Consider the following 8,022-nt stretch of genomic DNA (forward strand, 5'->3'; position numbering starts at 1 on the left):
ACAGCTACTTTCCTTGCCTCAAATTACGATACTCTCCTCTGATCTGACATCGACAAACTTGCTCCCCCGGTTACTAAAATTCATTGTGATAAGCATCGAGCCCCGTGGTATACAGTTCAACTTATGGAAGAAAGGAAACAACTTCGTGGGCTAGAAACACGCTGGGAAACAACGGGACTCGTTATACATTGGGAAATTTTCAAATCGACTCATTGTGGTTATGTAAAGATGTTGAGAGAAGTGCACGCTGCATACCATCGTAAGCGAATTGAAAGTGCCGATCAACGGTCCTTTTTTAATATCATTGACAGCATCATCGGGAGTAAAAACGCCGCGACAGGAATTTTCCCGGAATCTGAACTTTCCAATTTACCAGCTGCTTTTGCTAACTACTTCAAATCCAAAAATATAAAACAACGTTTACATTTACCAGTAGTTACCTCATTTGATTGACAAAGTGTAAATGAATCATTCCTTCTCATATAATCAACTTTGTGTCAAAGCTCATTAACACATTGACACCAAAGTCTTTTATAATGGATACACTTCTAAAGCAGGTGTTGTGACTCGGTGGCACCAACTGTCCATCAAACTGTAAACAATTCTTTGTTTTCTGGTGAATTTCCAAAGACAGTCCTGTAAATGCGCTATTGGTCATCCTTTACTCAAAAACAAATCTGGACCCAAATATTCTCTGTAATTATCGCCCAGTGTTAAATTTAACCTTTCTCCCAAAACTTATCAAGCACGTAGATGACAGGCAATTAAACGCATCCCTACACATAACAATTTGTTCGCAAAGTGTCTGTCTGCCTATAGGGCAGGTTCCAGCACAGAAACTGCTCTCATTAGAGTGCAAAATGACGTGCTGCGCTCTTTCGTTAAACGTAAAGATGCAATTTTGATTTTACTCGACCTTTCTTCTGTTTTCGATACGACTGACCATGACATCTACTTGACAGACTGAGTCATCGGTTTGGCATCACCAATGTCGTTTTAGACTGTTCAATTCTTACATTAGGGGGCATACACAGTCTGTTGGCGTCAAGTCAGTCCTGTCGGAAGAACGGTCCTTGTTTTGTGGTGTAAATCATGCGAAAGTAGCATGATCAGAATGACCGTACTTAATTTCAAGATCGAATGCAAAAAGTCGACACCCTTTGTTTGCTGGGCATACAAATTGTTCTCATTTTTCGGAGCAGTAAAACCTGTCAAAGGTGAAAGCGTCATTTTCGTGATTATCCTGGAGTGTAGTGAGTTCCTAGGAGTTCCTTTATATTATGAAATAGAAATAGAAAAGTTCCATTTGGTACACATCCGATACAGTGAATACTGATAGGTTAGCTGAGGCTTGCTTCTACCCAGCGTATTCTATATAATAGCATTTGTAAAGACTGTAAGTGGCGTGTAAAGTTATCATTAAGTAGGGCGGCTACACATTTAAGAGTGTATAAATGTATATGTAAACGAAATATGAAATGCCGAAATAATAGAAAATTGTGCAGTAGGGCCAGATAATAATGTGTGTTCCATTTGGCATAGTAGGGAAAATAGGAATGATACGTCAGCTTGGATTTTTCATCTATCATATTTTAATCGGTAATTTGCAGAAAAAATCTAAAATTGACAAAACTACGAAAACCTGACCATATCTACGATAACGACTCAAAAAGTTGGTGAATTACACTTCAGTGAGTAAAGCTAAAAATGAAAAAAAATGTCGGTAAGTTTGTTAGAAAAAGTAAGTGCTGTTGATTTTTTGCGGGCATAGCTTGCACAGTTTATCCCTATTTGCATGATTAACGATTTTTGAAAATAATCGGATATCCTTTGAGAACGGTTGCGCAATATTGGATGGAATTTGCTGCAAATGTTGATCATACTAGGATATATTAGTCATGAACGATATTACAGGTGGCCTGAAAGTCAATTGCTAATTCGCATATATGGTGAACTTTTTAGCTAGGGATAATCTGCATTGACTTGAACAATTGCAAAATTAAAAAAATGTGGCCTGTTCGAGTTGTGACGGACCCTGGCACAGACGGGCCTCTACCCGTCACAAACTCGAACAGGCCACAACTTTTAAACTGGGCACTCTAGCACCGGCTGCAATGAATCAATGCGTTCGATCTTGATTGGTTGTTCTTCAAAATTATATTTCCATGTTACTCAAATATGCATGCTTTAGTACTGACGAAGGGTTGAACATTCGGGTATTTATCTTCTGGTTTTACAAGTGATTTTGTCTCCCGCTGGTCGGTTAGACGGTATGTTATTGTACTTTTCACAGATTATGGCTTTCCAGTGTCCTCTGAGACGCACATAATCAGCTGCACTTGTAAACTGAAAGATCCGTCGCTGGAAGGCGCTCTTAATGCTCCCCATCTCACCATTTTTTTGAAAAAGATACATTTATTTCAACAAAGTCGCAAATACAACAAATCTACATAACTGTGAATGTGTTAAAATTACAATGTAACTTGTCTGAAAAAACAAAAATCAGTCGTTTCACTAAAAAGATCATCATATATAAATGCATTCAGGACACACCCTTCTCCTTCAAGCCTTACAAGGCTTGAAAGCTTTTTGATAAAATCCTCAGCTTTGTTCATCATCTTATAAGTGAAATAATGTATTCATCTATTAGGAAAGATTACATTTTAATTGAATAACATAGGATTGAAGGAAACTTTAATCCTATTAAGAGTAACCGAATTTCGAATATTCAAAACTGTATTTTACGAAGAAAGTAACGCAGTAAATAATTTCAGATGTTGCATTATTATCATTTTTGGTTCCTGTAATTGCTAATCTGTTGATATTGATACTGTTATCAAAGTTGTGTTTTCTACCAAAGAAAGAAATACATTTCTGCCAGATTTCTTACACTCAAATAAGATGTGTTCCAGTGTTTCTTCTTGCCTATAAATATGGCATTTCCCATCTCTTAAATTAAAAGTTTTGGCCAAGCTTCCTGTGACTAGGCCTCTATAGAAAATCTTCCAATTTAAATCATTTACTGAACTGCTAACAATTCCCATCTCACCACTACCAAGAGGCGGAACGTAGAGAGCGCCCTTTATCGACGTATCTTTCACTCTACAGCACTTGTGGCACTCTCATGGCAAAACTAATTTTGCAGCTACTCTTCCAATACAAGAATTATCGCAACTCTCTTACATAGCTGCCAGACTTGCTGTAGGTGGAATTTTAATATTTAAATATCTTAAAGCTAAACAGATATATCATCCGGGCGAATACAATGTTTGGTGAAAAGAAAAGATCAAAGTTCCTGAAACTACATCTTGGTATTTTTAGCTTTACCGTCGATTTAGAGTAATGCAGACCGAGAAGAATTAACTGACATGTCCTTAAGGTAAATCATGGTCAACGGTGGTGTGATAATAATTTGTACTGCGATATTTTGTTAAAAATGCTAGATAATCAACTGTTCAAAAGAATTTATATGATATTTGGGGATTGCAAAAGATGAAGAACAGCTCCATCATTTGGAAAAATATTTGGTGCTTCGTGTTATTTACGACGTGGGTAAAAAAGGTTTATTTTCCAAGCATATGAATTTACAAATGAATCAGATGAAAAATGTGACCCTTTAGCGTCAGCTGCATCGGGCCCTGCAACAGACAGGCGAAACCGTAGAATTATGGTAACCTACTTCACAGCACTGATTTCACAAGTTGCAGCTTGCAGACGAAACAATCTCGTAGCCGCTAGAGGAGGCCGGCAATCACGGTGAAAGCTTCCTATTCCACGTCGAATGGGACGGCAAGGTGCCTCTAAAATTTATTACGTTTGATGTTGACTTTTGACCAGTTTATGTCATTGTGACCTTTGACCTTATGCAGCGAGGCATTCTGTCTATATTTTTCAAGAAAGTAGACAACTGATTTTGCAGACTGTTTTTCATATTCAAGGGTATTTCTGTAAATTGAAATTATTCGTAAATTTTACCTTTTCGTGGTTACTTCACAAAATATACAACGGAAAAAGTATACTTTTTAGTGATAATTTTAGTCACATCCTGAAAATAGCGCCCCTATCATCACAGTGTTTTGCTACAGAGATTACTCGTCACATTTTGATGTTTATCATGTGATTTCTTTGCAACTAGCATGCTGTGCGGTACGACATACGTAAACATGTTACATATTTTTGTCTTCCTGTCAAGGTCATTTACGCTGATCAGCGAGCAGCTCAAATCATCGAGGATGTCAAAGTGATCCAATGTCCATTCTCTCATAGCATTGGAATTGATGGTTGTCCATATCTGGAATTATCAGGGAGAATGTTGCAAGTGGTTACACAGGTAGCTGTAAGATTTTCAAAAGACCTTTTTCGTTGATCATGACTAATGATATGGTATCGATTTCTGCAATAGTTCAAAGTCGCGTGTGCTAATCTCATACTGACATTAACTTACCATAACAGCTGAGATTTTCATCTGTTATCCTCTACAATAACTGGTGTTGCCATTAATTTGCTGAGACGAATCAATTCACTTGTTTTCCTTTTAATTAGAATGTATCATTACCTATCAAAGGCTCCATTAGCTAATTCATTAGCATTATTCTAATTGTTTTCCAATATTTTATACTGCAAGGAAACCACAGTTTCTTGTTCGATCTACTTCTAAAAATATCGCTATGCACAATTTGCAAACTGGAAACACACCCCATCTTTGCGTAAATACCGATGTTATTGTTGAAAACTGAATTCCCGTCAGGACCAAAATTCGTTTATGAATTATAAGATTGTATATTTTCAACACAAATTACTTTTACGAGGCTTACACTGTGTGTTTTAGCGTACAAGTATTGTAGAATGAAAATAATGAAAAAATAATCGAAAGTCACGGCTTTTTCCCACTTATAGGTTGATACTGTTCGACAACAGTAATGTGCATTGCCGTCATCTGTCCGAAGTTATCAAATCACATGTACAGAAACTTAATTCGGAAGAGTAACTTCGATTGCATTTATAGGGCTGTAAGGAGGAAAATGAAAGCCGATGCTACAGTTGTTGGCCCAATTTTGGAGTGTCGTTAAAGCGTGTTAATGACAGAAATGCAGTATGTTTAGCGATGGAGAAAAACGGGTAACGATGGCGAATTGAACTACGAACTTTAATCGTCCGAAGTCGCTTATTTAGTTTTAAAAGGGAGACACATCTGATGTTGAAGTAAAGTTGTATTTTATTTTCTTTCGAAAACTGTTGGTCGTTCGTCGGTGAGTTCATTGGGTATCGTGCACCGTCGTAAACAGTTAGGAAACAACGATATCGCAATAAATTAAAATTTCAGGTTGAAGAAACTTTCTATCTAATGAAGTATTTTTGGGGTTTCTTCCGTGAAAGGACCAGTGTATGAAGCTAATGAATTGTTGTCAATTGGTCGTCTAATAGACACACACACCAAGCACACTTGGTAATTTAATTTATTGATCTGAAAAATAGTGTTATCAGAACCACAATATATATGTCATTTGTGTTGTAAATTTGTTTTTATTTGAAACCTAGAGCAATTTAAGAGGCCCTTTACTAATAAAAGTCCAAATAAAAAACATAAATCAGTTGCACATGGCAGGTTACAGTTTGTTTATAGACATAGTTATGGTCGTGGTACAGGCCGTATGAATCTCCTGTGATATTAAGACCCACTAATTACTGAGCGAGACACATCTATTATCCCTATATTGGAATATAAAAAAAAACCGTCATCACATGATATAATGTATCATTGCACTCTATGTGTATTAGCATATGGAACAAAGTGTCCAGGTGATCTATCAGGTGTAATGTGAGGAAATTTGGTGAGAATTCAACTGTGATGCATCTGAGGATCTTTCCTGCGAATGAATGAATGAACGAACGAACGAAAAAACGCACGAGCGAACATATATTGCAATCGTAACAACTATCGCAACTTTCTGTGTAATAGACGACCTTGAATTAATGAGATAAAATATTTTTTATGTGCATGTGGCATTACAGATTACAATGCTTTAGACGACCTTGAATTAATGAGATAAAATATTTTTTATGTGCATGTGGCATTACAGATTACAATGCTTTAGACGACCTTGAATTAATGAGATAAAATATTTTTTATGTGCATGTGGCATTACAGATTACAATGCTTTAAATTTGTTTTTTAATGTTCTTTTAGGTCCGCAAGTATTAGCTTTGGGCTTTCCTTGGAGGAGCGCATGTTAATCGCCATTTGTTCCTGATCATTTCTCTCGGAAAATGTGTGATAACGCCATTTAGACAAGCTATACTGCTGTTACGGGATGATTTAAGGCAAAATCGACTCGTATTCCGCATAGTTAGACATCAAGATTGAAATAGTAAATATTTTTGATGAGACTGGCGGGGACAAGGATATGGTATTTTTGTTTGCGATTCTTAGCTGCTATTGTTAATATACGAGGACCTGACCTACTGAGCGGAGGATGTCTAACCTTGAAAGTGCTTCTAACGTCTAACATTTTTCTACGAAATCAATCAATCAATCAATCAATTAATTCAATGTCCTGTTTCAGAGAAGAGTAAGACAGGGGAAGAGGCTGGAGTTGGTACTCGCTATCCGTTGTAATGTTATTGGTGGTAAGATTGATAACAGTATTGCTGTAGCCAGCCAGCCAGCACCAGGTAAGTTTTTTCACAGATAAAGGTTGCCTAGGCTATCTCAGATTAACATTTTCTGAAATAATTTATATTCAAAAATCAAAGCATGACTATGGCAGTTCTCATAACACGGCGACTGTGTTACTACGTCGCTCCATCTTCATTGGTTGCCGATTAACTTGAAACTCCGTTCCAACCGTATGGCCCAAATTTACAGAGCAACTCACAATCTAACCCCTGACTATGTTCAATAATTATATCCCTTCCAGATCACTACGTTCTGCCAATCAGAGCCTCCTTAAAGTTCCCAAAGCACGTACAATTCTTTATCAAAACACCTTGTCTGTTGCGGGTGTGGATGAATATACCAATCTCCCCAAATCCATCAGGGAATCCGAGTCACTGACGAGTTTTAAGAAATCTTGTCATAACTTTCTGTATTCTATTTACTTATCTGACGCCTCTTCGTAGTTTTATTTTTTGCTATTTGTACTTCTGTGTTTTGTGTGTTTCCAAGTTTTTTGTGCTGTAATGTAATTTTCTTTTATCTATTCGACCTCCATGAAAAGAGGTGTTTATCGAGTTATCGAGTTTAAATAAAGATTAATAATTATAATAATCTGCATAAAAGTGCGACACAATGTAGAACCATCATTGTCGTATGTTGACTCCATTCTAGTTTTGATCGTCTGGGCGCGAAGATTTCTGCTGTCATTCAAAAACACAAAGGGACTAGATTTTACGGCCTTACTCAGTGACAGTTGGATAGTCACCCGGTCCTATTTTTACGAACCTCGAGGAAAAATCAAGACCCCGAACGATGTATTCTGAGAGACGTGTCCGTGAACGAACATGTCATCGGAGATCGGCATGCAGGACGATAGTCAGAAGACTAGGGGAATAGAGTGGAATGTCTACAACCAGAACTGTAACAAGCACAGACTTAACTTGAAATTGTCGGACCTGTCGTGAAATGTCAAAAATCTTTACTGTCATCTATCAAAATAGCAATTGACGATCCAAGGATCTGTGAGGCGTTGCAATGTTGCCTTTGACCCTTTCGAACACCCTATGTGACACCTCACACTGCTCTGGGCATGTCAGACGTAGTGAAGGGAAAGTACGTCTTCTTCAACCACGAAATGTCACACTGTAAATAAAACGAAAAAATCAAATAGCAAAACTTTGCCAATTGTGAACTTATAAAATATGTAGATAGGAGAGGTAAAAATGAACAGATCGAGCTCTGAAAGTGACAAAACATGCGCCATTTTGAAATTTAATTGCTTTCTTTCCTATGGCCACACTGTATGACATACCCCGATAACCGATAATCCAGGTGAAAAGTGAAAAAGGCTATTTACAGGGTACACG

This window comes from Ptychodera flava, chromosome 6 (genome assembly GCF_041260155.1).
Source record: "Ptychodera flava strain L36383 chromosome 6, AS_Pfla_20210202, whole genome shotgun sequence".
NCBI lineage: Eukaryota > Metazoa > Hemichordata > Enteropneusta > Ptychoderidae > Ptychodera > Ptychodera flava.